This window comes from Zalophus californianus, chromosome 1 (assembly GCF_009762305.2).
Source record: "Zalophus californianus isolate mZalCal1 chromosome 1, mZalCal1.pri.v2, whole genome shotgun sequence".
Taxonomy (NCBI): Eukaryota; Metazoa; Chordata; class Mammalia; order Carnivora; family Otariidae; genus Zalophus; species Zalophus californianus.
The window spans coordinates 14,837,741-14,863,424 of NC_045595.1; the positions used below are offsets into that span (position 1 = coordinate 14,837,741).

Sequence of the window (25,684 nt, forward strand, 5' to 3'; positions counted from 1 at the left end):
TGAATGTCATGATAAATTAAACCTCCCTTTCTCAGGGACAATTGTTTTTAAACACATAGGTAATTTGAAATTGTGAAATTGAAGTTAGATTCCAAATAGTTTATTCAGAAAGAAACAGAATATCCTGTTTAATTTGCCCATTTCTGATGACGTTTTGAATTCTGAAGCAATCTTATTTCAAAAAATGAGTCTTGGGGTGCCTGAGTGGCTCAGTTGTTAGGCGTCTGCCTTTGGCTCGGGTCATGATCCCGGGGTCCTGGGATGGAGTCCCACATAGGGCTCCCTGCTCCGAGGGAAGCCTGCTTCTCCCGCTCCCACTCCTGCTGCTTGTGTTCCTTCTCTCGCTATCTCTGATCTCTGTCTCTGTCAAATAAATAAAATCTTTTTAAAAAAATGAGGTTTTTTTTCTGTATGAATTTTTAGGGGCAGTTGCTTCATCCGTGTCTGGGCTCCCATGGCCTCTTCAAAGATCATCAAAATGTTTTGGAGAAACAGCATGTAAATTTCTGCTTTACTGTAATTGTTTTCTCCATTCTAATCTTCAATGTATTTCCAAATTAGAGGACTTTTTCTTTTGTCACACTTTGAAACTGATTTTATGGCAGGCCAACTTAAAAAAAAAAACAACTCTTTTATTAGAGCAGTTTTAGGGTCAGGCAAATTGAGAAAAGAGTACAGCGATTTTCTATACATCCCCTGCCACCATACATATATAGCAGCCTGATTATCAACATCTCTCACCATTATTACCAATAAACCCATTGCCTATAGTTCACCTTAGGGTTCACTCTTGGTATTGTACATTTTATTGGTTTGGACAAATACAGAATGAATTCATCCATCATTACAGTACAGAGTAGTTTCACTGCCCTACAAGTCCACTGTGATCTGCCTATTTATCCCTCCTCCCCTCAGCTCCTGGGAACCACTGATCTTTTTAGTGTCTCCATAGTTTTGCCTTTTCCAGAATATCATATAATTGGAATCATACAGTAGGTACCCTTTTCAGATTGGCTTCTTTCACTTAGTAATACGAATTTATGGTTCCTCCATATCCTTTTATGGCTTCATATCTGATTTCTTTTTAATGCTGCATAATATTCCATTATCTGGATGTACACCAGTTTACCCATTCATGTACATCTTGGTTCTTCCAAGTTTTGAATTATAAAGCTGCTATAAACATCTCTGTGCAGGTTGTTTATTAATGACATGGTGACTTCTAATTAATTTTCAGCTTTACTGAGAAATAATTGACATGTATCATTGTGTAAATTTCAGGTGTATAATGTGATTATTTGATACATGTATATAGTGCAACGTGCTTACCAAAATATAGTTAGTTAACACCCCTTTACCTCACCATTTTTTATTGTTGTAGTTATGGTGAGAACATTAAAGCTCTGCTCTCATAGCAACTTTCAAGTATACAATATTGTTAATTATATCACTATGCTGTACATTAGATTCCCAGAACTTATTCATCTTGTAACTGAAAGTTTGTACTCTGACCAACATCATCTCCATTTCTCCCACCACTCAGCCACTGGCAACCATCATTCTACTCTCTCCAGTTCATGTTTTTAGATTCCACACATAAGTGAGATCATACAGTATTTGTCTTTATCTGCCTTATTTCACTTAGCATAATGCCCTCGAGGTCTAAAGGTACATCCATGTTGCCACAAAAAGCAGGATTTCCTTCTTCTTTATGACTACTATTCTAAAACTTATGTATCTAATACATACATATATATGTATATGAATAATCTCACATTTTAGTTAGTTGTATATATCACATTTTCTTTATCCATTTATTTGTTGATGGACACTTAAGTTGTTTCCATGTCTTGGCTATTGTGAATAATGCTGCAATTAACATGGGTGTAGCTATTTCTTTGAGATAGTGTTTTCATTTCCTTTGGATATATACCCGGAAATGGGATTGCTGGTGGTTCTATTTTCAATTTTATTTGAGGAGACTTCAAACAGCTTTCCATAGTGGGTGTATCAATTCACATTCTCACCTACAGTGCACAAGGGTTCCATTTTCGCTACACCCTTGCCAGCATTTGTTATGTCTTTTTTTATAATAGTTACTCTAACAGGTGTGAGGTGATATCTCACTGTGGTTTTGAGTTGCATTTCCCTGACGATTAGTGATGTTGAACATCTGTTGGCCATCTGTATATCTTCTTTGGTAAAATGTCTCTTCAAGTTCTCTGACCATTTTTTTAAAGATTTTATTTATTATTTATTTGAGAGAGAGAGAAAGAGAGAGAGAGCACACGAGAGGGGGAAGTGTCAGAGGGAGAAGCAGACTCCCCGCTGAGCAGGGAGCTGATGCGGGACTCGATCCTGAGACTCCAGGATCATGACCTGAGCCAAAAGCAGTCGCTCAACCAACTGAGCCACCCAGGCGCCCCTCTGCCCATTTTTTAATTGGATATATTTGCTCTTGAGCTGTATGAGTTCTTTACATATGTTGGGTATTAACCTCCCCCCACATATATATAGTTTGCAAATATTTCCTCCCATTCCATGGATTGCCTTTTCCTTTTGTTATTTCTTTTGTTGTGCAGAACATTTTGGTTTGGTATAGTCCCCCTTGTTCGTTTTTGCTTTTGTTGATTGTGCTCTTGATGTCATATCCAAAAAATCATGGCCAAGACCAATGTTGAGGAAATTATTTCCTATGTGTTCTTCTGGAATCTTTATGGTTTCATGTCTTGTTAAATCCTTAGTCCATTTTGAGTTAATTTTGTGAGTGGTGTAAGACAGGGGTCCAACTTTACTCTTTTCCATGTGGATATCCAGTTGGTCCCAGCACCATTTATTGAAGAGACTATCCTTTCCAACTTGACAATTGTTGGCTGCCTTGACAAATATTAGCTGACTGTATATGTGGGGGTTTATTTCTGGGCTCTTGTTTCTGACCCATTGGTCTATTTTTTTTTTTAAAGATCTTATTTATTTGAAGGGGGGGGGCAAGGGAGAGCACGACCAGAGGGAGGGGTAGAGGGAGAGGGAGAAGCAGACTTCCCACTGAGCAGGGAGCCTGAGGTGGGGCTCCATTCCAGGACCCTGAGATCATGACATGAGCCGAAGGCAGATGTTTAACCGATTGAACTACCCAGGCACCCCTCCATTGGTCTACTTGTTTGTTTTTGTTGTTGTTGTTGTTTTCAAAGATTTTATTTATTTGACAGAGAGAGGGAACACAAGCAGGGGGAGCAGGAGAGGGAGAAGCAGGCTTCCTGCTGAGCAGGGAGACCGATGTGGGGCTTAATTCCAGGACCCTGGGATCACGACCCGAGCTGAAGGCAGATGCTCAATGACTGAGCCACCCAGGTGCCCTCTATTTGTTTTTATGCCAGTATCATACTGTTTTGATTACTATCATTTTGTAACACAGTTTGAAATCAGGAAGTGTGATGCCTTCTGCTTCGTCCTTTCTTAGGATTGCTTTGGCTATCCAGGGACTTTTCTAGTTTCACACTAATCTTAAGATCATTTTTTCTATTTCTGTGAAAAATGGCATTGCAATTTTGATAGATATTGCATCGAATCTCTATGTGGCTTTGGGAAGTGTAGACATTTTAACAATATTAATTTTTCTGATCCACGAACATGGGCTATCTTTCCATTTTTCTGTGACTTCAATTTCATCAAAATCTAGTTTTCAATTCATAGAGCTTTCACTTCCTTGGTTACATTCATTCCCAGGTATTTTAGTGTCTTTAATGCTGTTGTAGATGCTGTCTTTCTTTTTCAGATAATTCATTTTTGGTGTACAGAAATGCAACTGGATTTAGTATGCTTTGTATTTTAAAACTTTTCTGAGTTTAATTTTAAGTTTTTTGACAGTCTTTAGGATTTTTTATGTAAAAGATCATATCATCAATAAACACAGACAATTTTACTTATTCCTTTCTGATTTGGATGCCTTTTGTTTCTTCTTGCCTGAGTAGGGCTTCCAGTGCTATGCTGAAAAGGAGTGGTGAGAGTGGGCATTCTTGTTCCTGATTTTAGAAGGAAAGCTTTCAATCTTTCACCATTGAGTATGATGTTGGCTGTATATTTCTCATATATAGCCTTTATTATGTTGAGGTGTATTCCTTCTATACCCAATTTGAGGGTTTTCTATCATGCAAAAATGTTGAATTTTGTCAAATGCTTTTTTTGCATCTGTTGAGATAATCACGTAATTTTTGTCTTCCCTCCTACTAATGTGGTGTATCATATTTATTGATTTGTGTGTGTTGAACCATCCTTGCATCCCAGGGAAAAATCCCATCTGATCATGGTGAATGATCCTTTTAATGTGCTGCTCAATTTGGTTTGCTAATATTTTGTTGAGATTTTTGCATCTATATTCATCAGAGATATTGGCCTGTGTGTGTACATATATATTTGGTAGGTGGCAAAACAACACTCCAGGCATTTCTTAGGCTGTACTTTTATTTTTTTAAGTTAATACACAGTACTATGTCATATTTGATAGATTCCATGCTTCTGTGATCAGTTAATATTTCTTGAAAAAACATAAAGATTAACAATATTTATTCATCCTAACTGAAGTTCCTTGGGTAATAATTTTTAAATAATTTTAAATGAATATATTAAATTAACAGCTTGTTCACTTCCATACTTTCAATAATTCCTCTGCTCTTTTTTAAAAAATATTTTATGTATGTGTGTATGTATGTATGTATGTATGTAATCTCTACACACAATATGGGGCTGGAATCTACAACCCTGAGATCAAGAGTTACATGCTCCACTGACTGAGCCAGCCTGGTGCCCCTGCCCCCTCTCTTTTCAATTTCAGATATCCATAACAAAATTTTGCTGAGCAAAATAAACTTCAGTTTAGTTCAAGTGGAATAATTAGGAGTGTGGGTCAAGGAGTGTGAATTAATGAGTGTTTACTGTGTTCAGTGTAATTCTAGAGTATGAGAGTATAAGAGATCTTAGTTTAATGTGTTAGATTCTTCCAGTATAGCTAAGGAAGAGAAAGAAAAGAACAGCAAGAGCCCTAACCAGCCCATGTGGGGCCTAAAAGAAAGTCATTCACAGATAGCCCTGGTACAGCTTTCTGATAGCAGCTCACCCCCATCCTGACTCTCAACTTTAGAGTACTGTAATCCCCAACAGTGAAGGTGAGCACCCCAGGATACTGGGCCATGGGGCAGTTTACTGTGAGAAAGATGATTCTGACCTCCTGTCTCTCTGGGAATGAACCAGCACGCAGATTTGCCTAGAAGCCACCCTTCTGCTCAGATGACTGATGGATAGTTCAACCTTGGACGCTGACTGACCCGCAGGTAAAGTGAGTGTCTGGGCTGCTTCATGCCTGCTTGGGTAGAATGGTTGTTGTATTTAGTCTCAGAATAATATACTTTTTATGAAATGAAATTAAAGTAGTTGTCATACTAGTAAATTTGTAAAATAGGAACAGATTTTCCTAAAGGTATATTTACTTTTATTGTGGTCATCTATCTTAAACATAATAATGCCAACTGTTACTCAAGTCTGGTAGGTGACTCTATAGCTTACTGATACATAAAACCCTGGGCAACTTAAAGCCATCATCTAGTTGTTTTAATCAACCAGGTGAAGTGAGGCTTACAGGTTTCTGGTGAATCTGAGACTCCTGATATGGAAACATCAAGAAATTTATATATCTGGATTTCCTTATTGTGATTTTGGGCACAGAAATAACATGACTTGGTTATAAAAATAAGTGTCATGTAGAAGGCGCAGAATACACTTATCTTGAACCTACTGGAGAGCCAAGAAATAACCCATGCATATATGGTCAACTAACCTTTGACAAGGGCACCAAGAATACACAATAAGGAAAGGATAGTCTCTTTAGTAGACTATTAAAAACTAGGTATCCACAAGCAAAAGAAGGAAATTGAGCCCTTATCTTACACCATACAAAAATTAACTTGAGACTGATTAAAGACTTCAGTGTAAGACATGAAACTATAAAATTCCTAGAAGAAGACATAGGGAGGAAGCTCCTTGACATTGATTGGTCTTGGCAATAAACTTTTTGGATCTGACACGAAAAGCACAGGCAAGAAAAGCAAAAATAAGCAAGGGGAACTACAGAATAAGCTTATCTCATTTTTTTTTAAAAAGATTATCCCCGAAAATAAAACATTTAAAAATATTTTTGATAAATTTAGGCTCACTGAGAAGGTATCTATAGATCCCTGGGAGTTTTGAAAAACCTGCCATAGTTTGCTTCTGCAGAAATAGTCAAGCACTCCATCTGTCCCTCCCAGGACTTGGAGATTTCCATCAAATGCCAAAATGACCCACCAATCTTGACTGGTTATGCTAACAGATGTGTTTTAATGACTAGTTATAAACATTAACTAGGGCGCCTGGGTGGCTCAGTTGGTTAGGCGACTGCCTTTGGCTCGGGTCATGATCCTGAAGTCCCGGGATCGAGTCCCGCGTCGGGCTCCCTGCTCAGCGGGGAGTCTGCTTCTCCCTCTGACGCTCTTCCCTCTCGTGGTCTCTGGCTCTCATTCCCTCTCTCTCAAATAAATAAATAAAATCTTTAAAAAAATTAACTAAAAGGTCTTTTTTCTTGCAGATGTTAAACTTTTAAAAGATTATATGAAATACTGCTCCTGATTTCTGTTAGCAATACTGCTATCATCACCTACAAAACCTCACCATAATAATAAAAACCACACAAAGATTAAAGGACCATTGTGAATATAAAGAAAATTAAAAATTTACACTAAATATGGGGCATCTGGCTGGCTCAGCTGGAAGAGCACGTGACTCTTGGTCTCAGGGTCATGAGTTCCCACCCCACGCTGGGTGTAGAGATTACTTAAATAAAAACTTTAAAAAATATAAAAAGAAATTTACACTAAACAAAATTCCAGCACAGTTTTGAAAATGGAAATTGAAAATCTAATTCTAAAATGCATATGAGATATAAAGGGCCATGAAGAGCCAAGACATTGTTAAAGAACTAAATAAGGGAGACAATTCTATAAATTCAAAAACTTAATAAAAAACTATAAAGGTTAAAGGAGTGATCTTGAAACAAGACTAGAAAATAGAACAATGGAAAAGATCACACCCCAAAATAGACCAACACATATGGGACATGTGAGCTATGACAAAAGTACTGTAAATTACTGATGAAATGCATTTTAAAAATTAATGGTGCTAGGTTAATTGGATAGCCATATAGAAAGGCAAATCTTTTTATTTATTTATTTATTTATTTATTTATTTTGAGAGACAGTGGAAGCAGGATGGTGGTGTGGGGGGGAAGGAGCAGAGAGGGAGAGGGAGAGAGAGAGAGAATCCTAAGCAGGCTGCATGCCCAGTGTGGAGCCCAACATGGGGCTCAGTCTCACAACCCTGAGATCATGACCTGAGCCAAAATCAACAGTTGGATGCTTAAGCAACTGAGCCACCCAGGTGCCCCTAAAAGCAAATCTTAAAACTATCATTTTTTTAAAAAATTGTTTTAAAGATTTTATTTATTTGATAGAGAGATACAGAGAGAGCACAAGCAGGCAGAGCTGCAGGCAAAGGGAGAGGGAGAAGCAGGCTCTCCACTGAGCAGGGAGCCTGATGCAGGGGACCCTGGGATCATGACCTAAGCTGAAGGCAGTCGCTTAACCAACTGAGCCACCCAGATGCCCTAAATTTTTTTTAATTTTTTAATTTAATTAAAAAAATTTTAAAAGATTTTATTTATTTAGCTATTCCGGGGACGGCATCCATAGGCATTCAGAATGGTCCAGCGTTTGACCTACTGTCGTAGGCTGTCCTATAATACAGCCTCTAACAAAACTAGGCTGTCCCGAACCCCTGGTAATAGAATCGTTTACCTTTATACCAAGTAGGTTGGGAAAGCACCAAAATCTGCATGTGGCGTGTGGCCAGGCTGACTTCAAGGAGTTCGTGCTGTGAGACCTAAAGTCCTTATGAGGTTGTCTAAAACGAAAAAACACGTCAGCAGGGCCTATGGTGGTTCCATGTGTGCTAAGTGTGTTTGTGACAGGATCAAGCGTGCTTTCCTTATCGAGGAGCAGAAAATCGTTGTGAAAGTGTTGAAGGCCCAAGCACAGAGTCAGAAAGCTAAATAAAAAAAGGAAGCTTTTTTGAGTAATAAAAAAAAAAATCAGAAGACTTAAAAAAAGATTTTATTTATTTAATCGACAGAGAGAGAGACAGTGAGAGAGGAACACAAGCAGGGGGAGTGGGAGAGGGAGAAGCAGGCTACCCACTGAGCAGGGAGCCCGATGTGGGGCTCAATCCCAGGACTCTGGGATCACGACCTGAGCCGAGAGCAGATGCTTAACCGACTGAGCCACTCAGTTGCGCCTGATGCCCTAAATCTTAAAACTATCACATACCATTCACAAAAATCAATTGCAAGAGAAATGTACATTTAAACATGAATGTTGAAAAATAATCTTTAATAAATTATTTTTATGATCTGGAGTTAGGGAAAGGTTTTTGAAATTTCTTTTTTTTTAAATTTATTTTTTAAAGTAATCTCTACACCCAATGTGGGGCTTGAACTCACGACCCTGAGATCAAGAGTTGCATGGTCTTCCAACGGAGCCAGCCAGGTGCCCCTAGTTAGGGAAAGATTTCTTAAACAGATCACAAAAAGCAACAGCTATAAAGGAAGAGCTTGATAAACTGAACTACATTCAAATTAAGAATATGTGCCTATCAAAAGACACCATTAAGAGAGTGAAGAGTAGGGATGCCTGCGTGGTTCAGTCATTAAGCATCTGCCTTCGGCTCAGGTCAGGATCCCAGGGTCCTGGGATTGGGTCCTGCATTGGGCTCCTTGCTCAGCAGGGAGCCTGCTTCTCCCTCTGCTGCTCTTCCTGCTTATGCTCTCTCACTATATCAAATAAATAAAATCTTAAAAAAAAAAGAGAGAGTGAAGAGTAAAGTCAAGAGAACAGATATATATAACACATATAACTGATAGAGGGCTCACATTCAGAATATGTAAGTAATTCCTGTAAGTCAATAAGAAAAAGACAATCTAATAGAAAAATGGGTAGAAGACCTGAACGTGTAATTTACCAAAAAGGATATCAAAGTGAGTTCAACTTCCTTTTTTTTCTTCTTATTTTAAAGATTTTATTTCTTTATTTGACAGAGAGAGCACAAGCAGGGGGAGTGGCAGGCAGAGGCAGAGAGAGAAGCAGGCTCTCTGCAGAGCAAGGGGAGCCCGATGTGGGACTCGATCCCAGGACCCCAGGATCATGACCTGAGCCAAAGGCAGTCGCTTAAGAACTGAGCCACGCAGGCGCCCGAGTTCAACTTCCTTAATAATCATGTACATTTGAATTAAAATCACAATGAGATACTACTCCACATCCTCCAGAATACCTAAGATTAAAAAGACTGCCAACACCAAGTGTTTGTGCAGATGTGGTGCAATGAGAACTCATTTGCTGTAAGAGGGAGTGCACTGTGTTTGACATCATATGCTAGATCTAACAGTGAACATAGCAATTTAGCATGACAGAGGCTCCCTGTGCACAAGCTTGAGAGTTAAAAATTAAAGGGGTGGGTCCTACACTTTCATGAGCTTACCTCCAGGAGCCCTTTCAGATTCTCCCTGAAGATCGGAGAAAAACTGCCTGCTTCCCTCAAAGGAAGGGAAAAGTAACCACTTTGAAATATGCCCAGAGTATTCTGTTCCCTTAACAAAACCCTGCCCTCGAGGAAACTATTCTACCAAAGTCTAACCATTCTGGGTTTTTCCAGACCCTCACAGACATGGGGAATGGGAAATAACCAACTCCAGTTCCCTGTAGCCTTCCAGTTTCACCCAGGCAGAGGGTGGGGAGTGGCCAAGAAGCAGTTGTAAAGGTCTCAGCCTGAAGCACTGGCTCGCTAAAAGTTAACTGGCTTTACGATAGGACTAGGGGACACCTCTCCCCCCTCCACACCTCCCCACCACATTGTTATGTATAGCTCCTGAACAATAACAGGGGATTACAATGGAAAGAACTGCAAGCCTCTGACTTTATTTCAGAAGAAGTCTCTAGGAAAACCCAAAGACAATAGTGGGGGGAAAAATACAAGGACACCAGAGGAAATTTTAGCCTCTAACACCTAAGCTTCAGCAGACGGTAAATATAACTTCTACACAGATAAACATAGAACCTCACACTAAAGGCATATTTACCTCAGGTCCTCTTACCTGGTACATCACATTCAGCTTTCAACAAAAACTACAAGGCATACTAAAAGGCAAAAACCTATAGCTTGAAGACACAGAGAAAGCATCGGAACCAGGCTCAATATGGCAGAAATTTTAGAATTATCAGACCACGAACTTAAAATAACTATGATCTACTATGCTAAGGGCTCTAATGGAAAAAGTGGACAACATGGGAGATCATATGGGTAATGTAAGAGAGAGAAGGAAACTCTAAGATCAGAAGGAAGTGCTAGAAACAAAAAACACTAAAAGAAATAATGTCTTTGATGGGCTCATCAGTAGACTGGACACAGTTGAGAAAAGAATCCCTGAGCTTGAGGGTGCCTGGGTGGCTCAGTCGTTAGGCGTCGGCCTTCAGCTCAGGTCATGGTCCCAGAGTCCTGGGATCGAGTCCCACATCGGGTTCCCCGCTCAGCGGGAAGCCTGCTTCTCCCTCTCCCACTCCTTCTGCTAGTGTTCCCTCTCTTGCTGTGTCTCTCTCTATCAAATAAATAAATAAAATCTAAAAAAAAAAAGAATCCATGAGCTTGAAGATATGTCACTAGAAACTCCCCAAACCGAAAAGCAAAGAGAAAAAAGAATGAAACAGAATATCGAAGAACTGTAGGACAATTATAAAAGTGTAATCATACTTGTAATACAAAAGGACAAGAAAGAAGGAATATATGAAGTAATAATGGCTGAGAATTTTCCAAAATGAATGACAGACACCAAACTACAACCAGGAAGCTCAAAGAATCATAAGCAAATACCAAAAAAAGTCTACACTTAGGCATATCATATTTAAACTGCAGAAAAATCAAAGACACAGAGAAGATCTTGAATTGCAAGAAGCCAGGTGGAGCAAATACACCTTATTTATAGAGAAACAAAGATAAGATGTTCACTAGACTTCTCTGCAGAAACCCACCAATCTAGAATTCTGTGTCCAGCAAAATATCCTTCAAAAAAAAATGAAGGAAAAATACTCTCTTGGACAAACAAAATTTGAGGATTTTGTAGATCTGCCTGTCAAGAAATGTTAAAAGAAGTTCTTCAGAGAGAAGGAAAATTATATAGGTAAGAAACTCCAATCTACATGAAGAAAGGAAGAGTGTTAGAGAAGGAATAAATGGACTTCTCCCTCCCCTCACATCTTGATGCCAAGCCCATACTTGGATCCCCAGGCCCATGCTGAATGATATGGACATGGAGCATGATGGCTCTGTGGGCTTAAAAAAATAAAGAAGACTTGCTTTCATGACCCACAGCTGCAACCTCTAATTTATTTTTTTATTTTTATTTTTATTGTTTTTGAAGATTGATTTACTTATTTATTTGACAGAGAGAGACACAGCGAGAGAGGGAACACAAGCGGGGGGAGTGGGAGAGGGAGAAGCAGGCTTCCCGCTGAGCAGGGAGCCCGATGCGGGGCTCGATCCCAGGACCCTGGGATCATGACCTGAGCCGAAGGCAGACGCTTAATGACTGAGCCACCCAGGCGCCCTGCAACCTATAATTTAAAGATACTGCAATGGACATAGCAAGTTCTCTGGCTCATGGAAGGGAGAAATCTACTCCAAAGACTCTGGGCAAAATTTGGAAATAAGAAATAAAAATAGGATGAAAGCTATCTTCCCCTCAGCTTTACAGAAGTTGATAACATACCTTATTGCATCATATGCAACAGAATATTTCCCTACAGTGTTAAAGAAAAACCAATTTGGAAGAAAAAAAAATAAAAAGAAAAAAGAAGAACCAGAGCTGGACAGTAGTAGTTAATGCAATAAAAGCAGGCTTTATTCAGAAACTATTGCAACAGGGGAAAAAGCCCTCAGTATAGAACTGCGCCCCATCCCTAGGACAGCACAAAATGAGGACTTATAGCCAAAGAGGAGGGTCAGGGTTAGGGGATGGAAAATTACTAAGAGGAAACCTCAGGAATAGAAAGATTCTAGTTAAACAGACCTGGCAGGATTCTTGCTGAAGGCAGGCCAGGGTGGTCAGATGCTGTACAAAGGAAAAGCCACGGTCGTTCCACCCCTGAGTCTTTCTCCTGTGAGTCTCCCTTACTACTCACACAAAACACTTCACTTCTGGTCACCAAAAGTGTGGGGTGTCCTACAATTCAACACAGTTCTGACACTATCTGTCCAGAGATAGCATCAGGTTCCACAGGTTAAGGTTCAGACCCACAAAGCAGCCCCCCCTCCCCCACTGCAGATGCCAATCCAAGTCCAGGTTATTACCTGTGCTTCTGACTGATCAGCTCTAGAGTGGAAGTTCCAACAACCCCTTCCTTAGGTTCAATTCATTTGCTAGAGTGGCTCACAGGGCTCAGGAAACACTTCCGTTTACCATTTTATTAAAGGATGTGATAAAGGATACGTGACCTGTTAGATGAAGAGATACACTGGGCGAGGTCTGGGAGGGTCCTGAACATAGGAGCTTCTGTCCCTATGGAGTTGGGGTGCATTACCCTCCCAATGTGGATGCGTTCATCCATGTGGAGAGTCTCTGAACCCCGTTAATATTGGGATTTTTATGGAGGCTTCCTCATGTAGATCATTAACTCCATTTCCAGCCCCTTTCCCCTCTCTTGAGGATTGGTGGGGGGCAGTGGTATGGACATGAATATTCCAGCTCTAATCATGGTTTGGCCTTTCCGATGACAGTCTCTGTCCAGGAGTCATCCAGGAGCCCCTCCAGAGTTGCCTCATTAGAACAAGACATTCTTACCACCCAGGAAATTCCAAGGGATTTAGGAGTCCTGTGTCAGGAGCTGGGGTTGAAGATGAAATATTAGAACAAGAGATGCTCCTAGTGCTCTGAACACTTGGGAAATTTAAGGGTTTCAGGAGCCTGTGCCAGGAACCGGGGGCAGACACCAATATATATGTTTTATTTTCTCACAGATACCAAAGGGGGGAGATGAAGAATATTATCAGATGTTGAGGGTGGGGAGTTCTCTCTAAACCGACTTGACAAGATTCTTGCTACAACTGGGTGGTGCAGGATAGCCAAGGACAGACTACAAGGTCCAGGCCTAGAGGAGAATGACTAAAGTTTAGTCAAGGACAGTCTTCGTCAATGGCTATTGTGGAGCCAGTTAAACTGTGGTATCATGTTGACACAGATCAGCCAGAGTTTTAAGAGAAAGGAACTGAATTATTTGAAGTATAGACATCATGGCTTTCTTTAAACACCAAAAATTATTACAGATTTCCAAACTAGACATGAAAAGGCCACCAAAGCATCCTTAATTTTTAGTAAGGTAAATATCAATCACTATGAGCCACACAAACAAAAAGGCCTTTGGGGGTGTTCCCCTCCCCCTTTATTTAGAGTAAAGGGTTCCTGAGACCCAAGTGAGAAGACCATTGTGAATTATCCCCGGTCTTAACAGGTCCATTTCTTGCACCGACTTCAAGAAGAGCCATCAAGAGAGAATCCTAAGTACCTCTCTGTATAAGCCCTTGGCCAGGCCTACATTTTTTAGTTCTTTTAGGCCAGTGAGCTGGTGTTTGGTGAGCTGAGGGACTTTGGACCACAGTTAGCTTTTTTCCTCTCTGTTCTCTTTCTGTTTCTTTTTTTCTCATCTTTATGCAGTTTGTTAGTACTGTTAGGGGGCACTCCTAGTTAGTATTGCTAGCTGTAAGTTGCTGAGCTGCGGGACCTCACAGCCATGCCTGCGACCAGGAGATCCACATTGACAACCACTGGCTCCTCAAGACCTTTGGCCAGGGCGGCTTTGCCGAAGTGAGGTCGGTCTGGCACAACCTAAGTGCGACAGAAGCGTCCATGAAGGTCATTAACAAGAGCCAGCAGAGCTCCTCCAGCCTCCACAGACTATTCCTTGAAGTCCAGAGCCCGGAGGCCCTGAATCACGACCCTCGAGTCATGAAACCACTCGAGGTGACTGACACCACGGAAACACTCTACCTGGTCACAGAGTACACTATAGGCACTTGATCACCCACTGGACCATGTGGACCATGCCTGCATGAGAAAGGAGCAGCCCCGGAGGCAGATTCTGCCAGATAGTGTTGACTGTGTAGTACCACCACCAGGAGGGTATCGTCCCCAGGGACCTAAAGCCAGAGAACCTACTTTTGGAAGCTGACCTGAACATCAAGGTTGTAGACTTTGGCTTCAGCAATGAGTTCACTGTCGGCCATAAGCTAAACACCTTCTGTGGTAGTTCCCCTTATGCCAAAAGTACAACAGCCTCGCAGTGGCCGTGTGGAGCCTGGGGCCATCCTCTATACAATGACTGTCCAGTGACCAGCAGATGCCTGCCTTTACAGGACTTCGGGAGCTGTGGGAGTGGGTACTGAGCGGAATATACTGCATTCCCCTTTATATGTCTGTGGAGTGTGAAAACCTACTAGAGAAATTCCTGACCCTCAATCCCAGTGAGAGAAGCGCTTTAGAGGAAACCATGAAGGACCCCTGGATGAACATGGTCCATGAAGAGGAACTAAAGCCCTACATCCAGCCACCCCCTGGGCTACAAGGACCCCTGGCAGAACTGGGGTGATATTATCCATGGGCTACGGGTGGCACCAGATCCAGGACCTGCCGATGGGCTGGAGTTATGACGACGTGATGGCCAACTACCTGATCCTAGGCTGCAAGAGCCCCAAGGTGGAGGGGTGGACCACTGCTGTGAAGCCCCTGCCTTCAGCTGATCCTACCAACAGCTGCTGTCCTTCCCCATCCTGCACGCTTCAGCCCAGGGTCTCTGCCAACGCAAAGAAATGCGGTTTTGGTGAGCCCATCATTCCCACCTTTGCTGTATTCTGTAACTCAGAAAGTCGGTGGCCTGGGGCGGCCTGGGAGTCAGTGGAAGGCCAGCAGCCCAGCCAAAGTGTCTGCCAGTCGCCCACCAACCCTGGAGACAAGGACCCCCCCATTCCCCAGCATAGTCCCCAACGTGGCCCTGGGGCCTCCCCTCTACCCACAGCATCTACCATCCATGTGGTAGAGCCCCACATGGAACCATCTGCCCTCGGGGTTTATCCTACAACGGAAACTCCCTCCATCCTGGGTGGCCCGGTGATGGGACCCCAGCCTCTCCCTTTGGCAACAGCCAGGGCTGACAGGGGACTGTCCGGAGCTTCTTCAACTTCCTACTCAGATGGATACCCGTGTTTCAGGCTGCCCAGAAAGAACTGGTGTGGCCCTTCAAACACAGTGAAGCCAGCGAAAGCTCACATGGTGGATAGCTGAGGCAGGGAGAAAACCAAAGACTGCTTTTAAAGAGGGAGCAAGAAGATCCTGAGTTCCACAGAGCCCAGCGACAGGTGTGGGAGCTGAGCCAGGGCTGAGGCGACAGCTGCGGGTACGGCAGTGGTGCAAGGAGCTTACGGCGCGTGCGCAGGGGAGCCGCGGCCTGCGTGCAGGGGAGGATAGCAGGTGCGGACTGCCAAGGTGCTCTGCATGGGATTCAAATCAAGGGAGTACCTGCACTTCCACAGCATTCAAACGCATTGAATCCAAAATGCTGGTGAGCTTAAAGGCTGGTTGGGAGCCAACGGAGAGATAAGTAGAGAGGCTGGCCCTTTGTCCCAAGCTGGATGAATCTTCAGAGACTGGACTGTTGTCCTGGGGCACTTCTTCCCTCCTGCTCTTCTGTCTCTTCCTCCATGTTTGTCAGGGAGGGGAGATACTGCTGTAGAAATAAACATAATAAAGGAACATTTAATGGGGAGGCATTTAACATCCATTTTCTGAGTTGCTTTTTTTTTTTTAAGATTTTTATTTATTCATTTGCGAGAGAGACAGAGAGAGAACAAGCAGGGGGAGAGGCAGAGGGAGAGGGAGAAGCAGACTCCCTGCTGAGCAAGGAGCCCGATGCGGGACTCACTCCCAGGACCCTGGGATCATGACCCGAGCCGAAGGCAGACGCTTAACCGACTGAGCCACCCAGGCGCCCTTCTGAGTTGCTTTTAAAGCTGGATTGTGGGAGGTGATTATTGATTCAACTGGTTGTCACTCATGTTTGTCTTAGAGAACACAGGGTTGTCAGTCCCTTGGGCAGGTTTGATAGTAGTGATACTAACACCAACAAATAACAAGCCCCAGAATTTCTAGACCATTTCAATTCCTTTTAGGTACAAGTGCCCATTGAACACACTAGGAAATGAATGTTGAGTGGGGTTAAGCACTTTGTCCAATCACGGTGCTGGTGAGTGGCAAAGCTTGTATCAGGAGCTTGTGCTTTGAACCCCGGCTCTATGGCCTCCCGTGACTCAGGCCTGGGGCCTCCGCAGTCCTGGTTTTGACATCCTTTCAAGGTTGTTACACTGTGTCTCTGAATTAAAGGATAAGAGATGAGACAACCAACCACTTGTGAAGTAATCTTCAGAGCTCTGGGTGAATTAACCTGTCTGCAGTTCCCCAAATCCTTCTCTGCATTAGTCCTGAGTACAAACTCTACCTCAAAAAATGTTAGGAAAAAAGATGAAGCTGTCCAGAGTGCTGGAAACACTAAGGTTTTCTGGAGCCCTGTTTAGCTGCAGGGATAGTGCCTTGTAGGTCCTTTAGCACACAAGTGGGCCCCCCTGGTGTTAGAGACTGATCCAAATCTAAACAGATCTAGGGTGGTGCCTAGCAGGGTGGCCTTCACTCTCTTCTGCCTCATGTCGAAGAGCCTCGTCTTATGAGCTAGAGAGCAAATGTAGGGTGATGGCTTCCAGATGAATTCTTGTATACTTAAAATTCACTTACTAGACTCAAGAGCCCCTTTCCCTATCCCATCCTTTTTATTCAGGTACGAGTTAATTAGAACTTGCCCGAGGACACCCACTCACCCCTGAACGGCTGGGTCATACCTCTGCCCAGGGGATCTGCCACAAGTGTGCTCTGGGCCTCTGTCCTCTCAGGCACTGGGAATAGGCATCTCATTTAGGGTGAGATTTGAGCTTTTTCCAGAGTCACACTGCTTGATGAGGTCACTGAAGAGTTTTGGAAGGGTTCTTGATTGAAAGCTCTTTTTTGGCATGTCCTCTAGGTTGAGGTGCAAACCTTTGGCATAGGCTTTCTTGATTATCATAGTGCTTGGCACTTGACCGTTCCCCACAAATAGCATTTTCCCTTTTTCCTGCAAGGGAGTTACAGAGAAAGAATTGCAGGGGTATTTTGGAAGAGGGGGAGAGACACTAGGTACAGCTAGGGTGAGGATCAGGAATTTTTTTTGTTTTTTAAAAACTTTATTTATTTATCTGACAGAGAGAGCCAGAGAGCACAAGCGGAGGGAATAGCAGAGGGAGAGGGAGAAGCAGACTTCCCACTCAGCAGGGAGCCTGATGCAGGGCTCAATCCCAGACCCCTGGGATCATGACCTGAGCTGAAGGCAGATGCTCAACCATCTGAGCCACCCAGGTGTCCCAAGGATCAGGAATGTTTTGGGGATGAGGCAGATTTGAAGTTGAGGCCCGACCAGAACTCATGGGACCCTGAGTCCTCATGCGAGGCGGGTCACGTATTCTTCTGAGGGCCATCATTTCTTTTCCATGGCAGCTGCTGGTGCCAGTTTCCAGGCTGCCTGCTGTTGGAGGGCAGTTTTGAGTTTGTACACAACACAGACCCATTGGTGGTGGTTGCCTGGAGCCTTGGCTGGAAAGGATCCTGAAGTCAAGGTCAGGCTCAGCAGGAGGGAGTCCTACTTTTCAGGTACCTGTAATAGTTATAGTTCCTAGTACTGCCTTCACTGTGGCTCCCACTTGTAATGAGATGATGTTAAATGACTCCAGGGCAGAGTTAGGAGGATGAACATAACCTGGTTACTACAGGAGCTTCTGGGTCAGAGAGCTCTCTGATCGCCACTGCATCTATCCAGGCATGCTATATTTGCAAGCGCGTGTATTTATAGGCACTGCAGTTGTGTTTTGGATTTGCACCCTGATCCAGGCATTAATTCATTTAAAAGAATATTTTAACATTTTCAAAGAGTTGAGCATCTTTAAATTCCCTATTTCTGTTATTTCTAATTTTATTGCATTATGGCCCAGAACTGTAAGATGTTAAAATTTTTGTCCTTTTATATTTACTAAATATATCTTTTTGTTTTCAAAATATAATGAAAGGTATTTCTATTTCTTTGTAAGTTGTCTTGGTTTGTTAAAAAAAATTCACTTTGTTATTTGTTACTACATTCTTTTGGGTAGATACAGATCAGTAATACTTTTATTGTTTTGCATATTTTGGGTTTTTTTTAAATCATTTAAACCTTCATTCTCTCTTAAGACTTTTCCTTTCGTGCCTCCCATGCTCTAGATTCTATGATTTAATATTTCTCAGTTAAGACGGCTTTCAGCTCTAGATACCAGAAAATCTGACACACAGTAGTACGAACAAGCAAGGATAGGAGATGAGGCCAAAAAAGTAGGCAGGGGCCAGGTTATCTGGTTATCTAAGCACTTACTTTATTTTATTTTCTCCCCGCCCCTCTAAGCTTTTATTTTGTTGCAACAAGAAGCCAGCGGGAGGGAGTGAAGGGGGAGTTGGGGGGGGGTGTGGGGTTAATATATATCATGTCTTTCATGTTTTCTATGGAGCATTCTGGATGCTGACTGGAGAATGGACTGTAGGAGAGTAAGAGGGGAAGCAGGGAGCTGGGTTAGGAGGCAGTCTTTGCAGAAGACCAGTAAGAGAGGAGGGTGACTGAAACTGGTGTAGAAATGGAGACAGTGAGGAGCGGCCGCAATCAGGATGCATGGCAACAGGACTTGCTGGAGGACTGCATGTGGCATGAGAAGGGAAGAAGAGCCAATGATGACTCCTGAGTGCTCCCCTCAGAAAAGAGGACCCAGGCCTGGGGGTGCTCAGCAGGTAGATGGCATTCAAAGCTGGGAGCCTCTGTAGATTCACTCTAAGAAGAGAGGGCCCATAGGAAAAAGAAGGGGGCTGAGGGTCCCGGAGAACTCGTGGAGGAGGAGCAATAAGAGGAAGACAGAGTAAGGCGGGAGTGAATCTGGAGGGAGGCAAATCCAGAGAAAAGTGTTTTAAGATGGAAGAAGTGCTCAATCGTGTTTCAGCTAAAAGACTGAGAAAACAAAAACTTAAACCTGAATTCAGTAAAATGGCCATCATTGGTGACCCCCATGAAAGCCATTTCGGTGAAGTGGTGTGGAGCGAAGCTGGACTGGAATGGGTTTAGGAGAGAAGATGAGGAGAGGTAGCTTGAATGGAGCACAGAAGAATGGGAAATGGAGAGGACCCGGGGGTCAAAGGAGGTCTGTGTTTAATATACAACATTAGGGTACATTTGTATGCCGAGGTTGGCAAGGGATCACTACTGACACAGGACTGCAGAACTCTGGGGTCAGAATCTGAAAGGCCTTCTCAGCCCCAACTTTACTAAATTATAACTTTAATCTTTAAAAGCAATGGGATTTGGGGTGCCTGGGTGGCTCAGTTGGTTAAGTGACTGCCTTCGGCTCAGGTCATGATCCTGGAGTCCTAGGATCGAGTCCCGCATCGGACTCCCCGCTCGGCCGGGGGTCTACTTCTCCCTCTGACCCTCCCCCCTCTCATGCTCTCTCTGTCTCATTCTTTCTCTCTCAAATAAAGAAAGAAAATCTTAAAAAAAAAAATCAATGGGATTTTTGCCATCTATTTCATGATACAGGCATGCCCACAGAATATATCCCCAATTAATGTTTTCCTGGAGGAAGATTTTAATTTTTAATACCTGAAATGCATAGCAGTCATTTCTCTCTCTAGTTTAAATTGAGTCTTCAAAAAATATACTTTAAACAAGGAAAAGTTTCATGTTGCTTTCAAATACATTCAGCAGACCATCAATCACACTAGTCACTTTGCAAATCTGTGGAGTGTCGTCAAGATGTACAGTATCTGATGCCGCTGGTCTGTCAACGTGGCACTGCTACTGCACAAAAAGCAACTGTAGGCTAACAACTGTATTTTTTTTGATTTAATTTTTTAAATATGATGTGGAGAACAAAGGCAAAAGAAATAAGGAAAAAAAAATAAATTTCCTTACAACTTACAGCCCACTGGCAAGTCCTTGAGGCAGGCAGAGTGACCTTCTTCTAAGAACTCAACTCAATACTTGCTAGAAGCAAAAGGCAATCTTAGCTTAACATTAGCCCGACGTCCAGGATCTTGTAAGTCTTCTTTAATATATAAAAATTCCTTTGGAAACTGCCTATATCTCTACTACCACCTCCTTCCACCTTGCCAAGATATGTTAGCAATCATCCTCCAAGCATATGGCCCACTGATATACATCTGATGGGTCTCATGACTAAGGTTTTCCTAGACAGTAGTAAATGCCCTTTTCCTAATGACAGCTAACCCCTCAAGGTCCTGAAAACCTGGCTTCCAAATTTCTTAGACTTACACTATCCCTAACTCCCTTCCAACTTGAAGTCTATAACCAGCCACTCCTCACGAACCCAGTGCAGATCTGTCCAAGGGTCCTATCCCCTGTGCTTTAATAAAACCACCCTTTTTGCACTGAAGAAACCTCAAGAATTCTGACTGTTCACTCCAAACCCCAACATTTTCACAGCAAGTAAACTCTCACCCCAACATGGGGCTCGAACTCACGACCCAGAAGTCAAGAATTGCAAACTCTTGTGACTGAGCCAGCCAGACACCGAAAAATTGGCAGGGGTTTTTGATGGACTTGCTATGCCTTATAATTTTTTGTTTAAAATAATGGGAAATAAGGCCTCCTTAGAATTTGTTCTCAGAGAAAGTCCTGACATTTCAAGCATAGACTATTAACAATCACTTAATGGCATATGACTTTCCAGCTTTGTCTTAGTTTCAAGTTTTTAATTACTTACCTTGGAAATTACTTAACTTCATTTCTTCCAAATCTGGCAGTAGGATTGATGCTCCAGAAAGTTGTACCATGGATATTTTGCTCTTTTTGCATCCTTCTTGCACAGAATTGGAGCTTTGCTTAAGTGAGTTTGAGACGTGGGTAGTGATGGAGTAACTGGAGTTAATCAGAAAAACTAAATGGAAAGACGACTTAAAAAAATTACCACTATAACCCCCAACAGCAACAAATTGTTTAATTATTTTGTGGTTCTGAAGGGATATTTAAAAAGTTATATTTAAAGGGGTTCCAAAGGAGCCGGGCAGTAGGGCAGAATCTGCTGTACTACCTTCCTCCACAAACTTCCCTGATCTTTTGGGAAGGACTAACGGGAGCTTGTGGTCCTGCTGCCCTGTATGAATGAGGCCAAGGGGGCCAGGATAGGTCAGGGGAGTCAGAGAAGTGGCTTGGGCGTGGTCCCCCAAGGGGATTAGGCGCTTACTGACCTGCCCGCCTGACTTTCCCATCTGTACTATGCAGAATTGGGCCTGTCCACTGTCATGTTTCTCTTTTTCCAAAACACCGCATTGGGCAGTCAGTTCCTCTAAGAAGCTGTTCAGCCAGCCCAGGGGTCCAGGGGCACTCTGCGGGGAGCCACACCACCGAGGGTCCATGGGGACGATTATGGCAGCCCCGAGTGGCAGAGGTGACGGCGAGAAAGGTGGCTTTTGAAAAGGCAAGTCCCAGGTTTCCAGGTCAGTATTTCCATCGTAGCCGGTGCGTTTACGTTTCAAATACCGGCTTAAGAGCTTCCGCACGGGTTCCAAGAAGCGTCACCAACCGCCAGGTCCGCGCGAGTCCCTAAGCCCCAAACCCACCGAGGACCGCCTCAACGAGCGCGGCCTGGAGGCACCGCGCGTGTCCGAGGGGGCGTGGCTCGGAGGGCGAGGCTAGTAGAGGCGGGGAGTGAGGCGGTGGGAAGGGCGGGGTCTGCTGGGTCGTGGAGGTTGGGCTGTACCGATGGCCAACTCCCCTCAAGCTGTCAGATGGGCCGGCCTGCGAGAAATCCGGCTTCGACCACAACAAGTGGCGCCATCGGCAATTCGTAAGGATGCTCTATCACGATTACAGCGCGAGTCAGGCTGTCCGGGGCCCGCTGGGCCGCGCTGTGTCCCTGTGGGCGGGGCTTGGGGAAGATCCACGCTCCTCCGGGCGTGGCGGGACCGCCCCTGGGAGGCGGAGGGGCGGGGCGAGGTGAAAGGCCTCTCCCTGGGCATGCTGGGAGTTGTAGTCTCTCAGTCGCTCCCAGCCGGCTGCTTTCAGGGCTGCAGGACTACAACTCCCAGAATGTGCTAGGGGCTGGGTGTTCATTGGGGTTTAGCGTCTTCTGCTTAGATTTTGTGGCTCTGACACTTTGCTTACCCCATTCCCATTCCTAGTTGCTGCACTGATTGCTTCGTTGTTATTTCCTAGGAGCCATTTGGTTGTTTCTGTATCTTGCAGTGTTTTTAGGGAGTTCACCCTCACTACATAAAGCCACTGCGCAGTAAGTACGATAGCTACCTATTTGTAGTTCTCATGTTTGTCCTCTCCAATGAAGCTGTGAAGAATCTTAGTTATTTGTAGCTCCCCTCATTCTCATGCGAATGGGGCCACTTACCAGGCTGGGCACCTCATCTTTGGTCTCATTGATATAATCTTTTTCATCTATTTTGAAATATACTCTGCTGGTAACATGGACACTGACAGACATTTTTACATACCTAACATCTCCATGAAGTAGGCCTATGATCCCCATTTTACAGGTGTGGAAACTGAGGCTCAGAGGGTTGAGTAGCTTCCTAAACCTCACACAATTTCTCTGCACCTTTTGAATCTTAACCTGGAACTCTGCCTCCCAGGTATATACACTTTGTGTGAAAGAAGATAAATGTTTACAGAATTTTGGCACAAGGAGCTGAAAGCAACTTAAATGATTTTAATGAGAATACAGCTTTGCACAACTTCTTTCTTGCTTGCTTCAATCTCCCAGATTCCTGTAACTCACAAATATGCATTGGGTAGTTTCAGGGATTCACAAAACTTTTCTTTTTCCCAATATTCAAGTGGCCTTACTTGGTGTGTTTTAAGATGCAGGAGAATCAGCAGTGATGTTATACTTTCCCAATGATCAAATTCAGGAACATCAGCCAACTTAGCACTGAGCAGCTGGACAGATCTGCAGTGCCTGGTGCTGCTGAGCAGTGAGCTCTGGGAAAGGGAGCGCTGGCAGCTCCTACTCTGGCTGGGCGCTGTCTTCGGTAACACTGGCCTGTGAGGATGTGAGCTCCTGGATCTTGTATGGCTCTGGCTGGCTTCTTGATTTTTTGTTTGTTTGTTTTTTATAAGGGAAGTGAAGTTTAGAGATTTATTCATTTATTTATTTATTTGAGAGAGAGAGAAAACACAGAGGGAGAGGAAGAAGCAGACTCCCTTGCTGAGCAGGGAGCCCGATGTGGGACTCAATCCCAGAACCCTGAGGACCGTGATCTGAGCCAAAGGCAGATGCTTAACTGACTGAGCCACTCAGGCACCTCGGCTTCTTGTTTTTAATAACAGTTCAATAGTTTGGGGTGCCTGGGTGGCTCAGTCAGTTAAGCATCTGCCTTCGGCTCAGGTCATGATCCCAGGGTCCTGGGATCGAGCCCCACATCGGGCTCCCTGCTCAGCGGGAAGCCTGCTTCTCCCTCTCCCACTCCCCCTGCTTGTGTTCCCTCTCTCACTGTGTCTCTCTGTCAAATAAATAAATAAAATCTTAAAAAAAAACAAAATTAAGAGGACAAAACTTTCTATAGATTACTGCCAGTTTCAGAACAAAGATTACTTAGAAAGGGGCAAAAATGGGTGGTTTGGAACAAGGATGAAGAGAAGTATTTTCTTTATATTTTTTAGAGTTTTACAAAATATTCAGCTGTATTCTAAGAAAACAAAATTAAAATTGGAAAAAAAATAAAAGCAAAAGTGACTCTTTACTGTCCCTTCAGGCCCAGTCCTGTAGAAGTGTGTCTCTTTCTCCTGTTCCCTCAATCCTGCACAGACTTCATGCCAGCACACGGAACCCTGGGCTGACTGAACTCACCTGCTGACATACCTGCCTCCCCAACTACACCTTGAGTATCTGCTCTGACTCATCCTTCCCACCTGTGTCTAAAACATGGCCTAGCTCACTGCAGTCACATATGTGGTTAAGGAGTCCATCACTTCTATATCAAGGCCATGGTCTCGTTAGAGAAATATAACCTCTCATATTCCCTCTATGCAAGCATAGCCTTCATGGAGACTGGGACATATTAGTACAAATGTTGGAAAGGAACTGATTTTCCCATCAGTCCCTGACCCAGTGCAATCATCACAGAGACATGCGATGATGACTGTAGCTCCGAGCCTTGGACACCTTCCAGATGCACTTAGAAGATGCACTCGATCCAAGTGGAGACACCTTCCTATTTACTGGAAACAAGCTTTCAATTCAGGAGAAAGAGAAAGCCCCTACTGACCTGTATGTCACAAGATATTTCATGGATAGAAGTAGAACCACAGATGAGTTGACGAGAGAGACATCCCAGGGACAAGGGCTCTATCAGCTCAGTCTGTCACTGCCCTCAGGAAGCTCAGTCTCATCTTTTCTCTCGCTCATTGAGTCCATCTAGTGAAATCTCTGTTACTGTTACTGACCTCTCTTCCCATACACAGCTTTCTCCGGTCCAAGCCCTTCTTGTCCTAAAGGCCACTTGGGCTTCTGAGACTCTCTTGCCTTATTAACCCCAGATTTGTGCCCCAGAAAAGGTGTGTGGGAAAGTATTTTTGAGCAGAGATTTTTCAAATGGCCTCTAGGACAAGCCAGGTTAACCCTGCTTCAGAGGGAGAGCCTCGGAGCAGGTGACAGCAATCCTTTGAGGGCTTTAGGCCTCAGGATAAAGCCCAGAACTTGACAGTGGAGCAGATCTCTGACACTGAATGCGCCCATTTAACTTTATGTATGAGTAAACTGAGCCCAGAGAGGTCAGATGACCTCTCATCTGACCACAGCCTATACATGACCTTGCCTATACATGACCTTGCACCCAGGAGTAAAGTGCCCTTCACACTCCATTGGCCTGTCTTCTTCCACACCTTTACCTGCTAAAATTAGATTGAGATGAAAACTGGCAAAGGTCTGGCATACAGCAGTGGTCCGTAAACTTTGTTGCATATTAGAATCACTTGGAGAGCTTAAAATAATACTGATGTTTGGCTGCATACAAGATCAACGGAATCACAATTTCTGGGCTGAGTCCCAGGTGGCTGGGGTACCGGAATCAATGCAAACAGCTTGACTTGTCTGTGCCTGGGAGTGGGGAAGGGTGGAAGGGGACAAGTGGCCTGGAGGGTCCAGTCCCCTTCTGACATCCTGTGGGCCTATGATTCCGGTAGGGGGAAGCTGTGGGGCAGGGGGATTGCTTGGGTCTGCTGGGATTTAGGACTGTTTTCAAGTGGGGCCTGCACCTCCCAGAGAATTTTGATGGTCTACAAATTATTTCTGCATCCAGAGGAGCTGGACCAGTCCACCAAGCTCTCTCAATGCTGCCATTTAGAAATAAACTCAGTGCTTGGGAACAGGGGAAGGGTTGACTGTGTTC

At 43.7% G+C, this 25,684-nt stretch overlaps 1 long non-coding RNA gene and 1 pseudogene across 1 annotated transcript; one reads left to right on the top strand and one right to left on the bottom strand.

The window, feature by feature from the left end:
• The first annotated feature begins 7,784 nt into the window (after positions 1 to 7,784).
• On the top strand, positions 7,785 to 8,174 carry LOC113918143 (annotated as a pseudogene).
• A 3,852-nt stretch (positions 8,175 to 12,026) lies between these two features.
• On the bottom strand, positions 12,027 to 22,118 carry LOC113918918. The gene is made up of 3 exons (XR_003518726.2): positions 21,533 to 22,118; positions 21,049 to 21,203; positions 12,027 to 15,902 (listed from the first exon to the last, which is right to left on the bottom strand). It is a non-coding gene; the product is annotated as an uncharacterized LOC113918918 (long non-coding RNA).
• Positions 22,119 to 25,684: the final 3,566 nt, after the last annotated feature.